Raw genomic sequence first — 3,305 nt, 5'->3', positions numbered from 1 at the left:
AACAGTTTAGTACATACTGAAAACATTAGAATAAATGAAAAAATAAAAATTGAAATTGACATTTTTAAATAAGTTAAAAACCATGTTATTAAAACCATGCTAAATGTTATTAGATAGTGGCTCTACCACAATCAAACATACTATATAGATGCTCTATAAAATGCAAAATCGATGAAATTCATCTCCCTGAGTCAGAAATAACAGAAACCAATTCTATTAATACATAATTAATTGTATGTTTAAATTTGATAATTTTAATTAAGAAAAAAAATAAAAAAAAGAAAAAGAAAATGGTCCCGGCGGGGATCGAACCCGCGACCTTCGCATTTCTCTTTCCTATAAGTACGATGCACTACCGACTGTGCTACGGGGCCTTCTTCTTTTTATTCTTCTATTTTATTATTATTTTTTATTTACCTAATTTAAACACAGACCCAAAGACGATTCAGAAGCACCACACAAATATTAAAATATTTCCTATTTTCGAATCGTCTGTCTTCTGGTCATGATATTGCTTTTGGTGAGACTATGAATATTCAAAACTAATCGATTATTACTACTATTCATTATGATATATGTCTAGTTATTTATTATGATGGTAATAATTATTTATCAACATGAATGTACATTTATTAATGACCGTTTTGAGTTGAATATATTGAGTGTTATCAAGAAAAATGTTTCTTATGTAGTTGTTGATATTTAGTGAGATAAAATACAGGCATATTGTTAATGATATATTCAATATAAAATAATAAAATAAACAATAAAGAGTTTTAATATTCATTAAAATTAAAATAAAAATCAGATAACAACTTAATTGATGACTATTTAATTCGAGCAAGTTTGAAAAATATTTCAATAGAAATAAAATATGTTGAAGAAACTAATTCACTAATTTCTCATTATGATAAAACTATCAATTATAGGTAATTAATAATTGCATTATTTTCTTCTATTATTTATTATAAAAGTGATATTTCAATGAATAAGATACAACAAACTAAACAAAGTTATAATGGTTATAATAAATATAAGAATCAGATAAAAACTTATAAAAATAAGAAATGAAATACAAATATAGAAGATATAATATATGAACATGTAAAAGGAGAACAAAGAAGATATTATATATAAAAGAATAGAAAAAGAATATACGAACTATAATGTTATACAATAGAATTAAAAGAAGAAAGAATAAGGTGTTAAAATTGTAGAAGAAGCATAAAACAAAGAAAATAAAAACCAAAGATAGAGCATTATAAATACAAAGAGTTATACAACCATGCTAGACACTTAATTAATAAAATCATAAAAAGTGATGTTAAAAGAAAACAAAATGAAAGTAAAAAATGAAAAATATATTTCAATACAGAAATAAAAAACAAGGAAGAGAAAATAAAAGAAAAATAAGATGAAATAAAAAGATAATAAATAATGATAAAGACAAAAAAAAACAAAAAAACAAGAAGAAGTACAAAGAAAAAAAAGAAAAAGAAGAATATGAAAAGAAACAAGAAAGAGGTAAGAAATAGAAGAGAAAGTCAACAAAATAAGAATAAAAGTCTAAAGAACCAAATGAACAAAAAGTATCAAAATAAAAGAATAATATAAGAGAATGAAAAAACAATACAAACAGGAATTGATAATTATAGCATATGAATAAACAAAAATAAAGAATAAAAGAAGAATATATAAAGAAAAAATAAATGTTATAATACAAAACAAAGAATAAATAAGTAATGAAGATAAATTCAATAATAATATTGAAAGTATAATAAATATAAATAAAGTGTTGGTACAAGAATATTTAAAAGAAGAATATGTTATAACTGAACAAAATAATGAAGAATAAATTGAAGAAATAACAAAAGAAGTTACATAAACACGAAGAAAATCAAATAAAAAGATAGAAAGAGCAACAAGTATAGAAAGAGAAATAACAGTAAAGAAGAAAATATTACAGAGACAAGAATATTCATAAATGAAATAACAAAAATAATAAACATAATAAACGTACATTATATAATATTCAAAATAAAAAATAGATAATTAAGTGTTAATAGAATTGTCAATTATTCATTACTAATAGATATTAATCACATAAAACATCATTAAAAGAGTAATTTCTTTTTTACTTATTATTTAGACTTTCTTTTTGACTTGTGAATATAGTGTTTTCTTTTGTTTTAATTATTTATATTATTGTATGTTCATCCTTCTTTCTTCATAACTCTTCTTTTTAAATCTATGTTTGATTTTTTACTTTAATTTAAAAAAAAATTATATTTTTTATTTTCTTTATTTTATAATGAATGAACATTTCGTTACACTATATTATTATGTCTAATTTCATTTAGTTTTAGCTACATCAAGTAGTACTTTTCTTTTGCTAATATATTCCATATATATTTCTAATTTCATTTAATAAATATCAATTCTTATATTACAACAATAATATCCAATCATAATACACCATTACATTCATTGAAACATTGATTAATCCAAATCCATATTCAAATGGATCAGCAAATCTAGATAATAAATAGGGAAACCAAAGCATGAACTTATTTTAAAGTTTATGTGCTATTTCTGACTTGCCAATTTTGTTTTATATTCAAAAGCAAATAATAAAATAGAAGAATAAAAAGAAGAAGGCCCCGTAGCACAGTCGGTAGTGCATCGTACTTATAGGAAAGAGAAATGCGAGGGTCGCGGGTTCGATCCCCGCCGGGACCATTTTCTTTTTCTTTTTTTTATTTATTTTCTTAATTAAAATTATCAAATTTAAATACAATCAAAACATAATTAACTATCAAATGAGAATATTATAATTTACAAATGTATAAGGATTAATCAACTTAACAATGGCTTCGAATTAATTAATGATAAAAACTTATTAATAATGAAGAAGTAATAATCATAAAATTAGTCATATTGTATAGATAAATAAATTAAAGAATATACTTTTCATTATTATACTTAGCGTTATTGTTCCAAGTTGGTGTATTAAGAAATAATCAGAACAATTAACTTCAAAAATATTTTTAATTATCATTATAATTAATCTATATTTAATATAAGTCTTTAAGTCTATAATTTTTTATTTATTACTTTACTAATTAGTTACAAATAAAAATAAATATCAAAATCTTATTTTCATAATATTATGTTTAGTATATAATAAGTAAAAAAAATTTACATTTCCATAGTTTATTTATTTTAAGTAAATTTTCATTCATAATGGAGATTTCTTCTTCAATTATTTTATGACATAATATTAATAACTGAAAAGATAGAAAAAT

The 3,305-nt window shown here is 21.4% G+C and overlaps 2 non-coding genes across 2 annotated transcripts, besides 4 other annotated features; one reads left to right on the top strand and one right to left on the bottom strand.

Annotated features, from left to right (window-relative positions):
• Positions 1 to 234: part of a repeat region that runs on past the window's edge.
• A 57-nt stretch (positions 235 to 291) lies between these two features.
• On the bottom strand, positions 292 to 374 carry EHI_163130. Its single transcript has one exon. It is a non-coding gene; the product is annotated as a tRNA-Ile (tRNA).
• A 56-nt stretch (positions 375 to 430) lies between these two features.
• Positions 431 to 636: a repeat region.
• Positions 637 to 728: 92 nt separating this feature from the next.
• Positions 729 to 964: a repeat region.
• A 1,473-nt stretch (positions 965 to 2,437) lies between these two features.
• Positions 2,438 to 2,603: a repeat region.
• Positions 2,604 to 2,656: 53 nt separating this feature from the next.
• Positions 2,657 to 2,739, top strand: EHI_163120. Its single transcript has one exon. It is a non-coding gene; the product is annotated as a tRNA-Ile (tRNA).
• The last annotated feature ends 566 nt before the right edge of the window (positions 2,740 to 3,305 follow it).

The sequence above is a fragment of the Entamoeba histolytica genome, genomic scaffold (genome assembly GCF_000208925.1).
Source record: "Entamoeba histolytica HM-1:IMSS scf_1104750518761 genomic scaffold, whole genome shotgun sequence".
Lineage (NCBI taxonomy): Eukaryota > Evosea > Mastigamoebida > Endamoebidae > Entamoeba > Entamoeba histolytica.
This window is presented reverse-complemented; position numbering and strand designations above follow the sequence as displayed.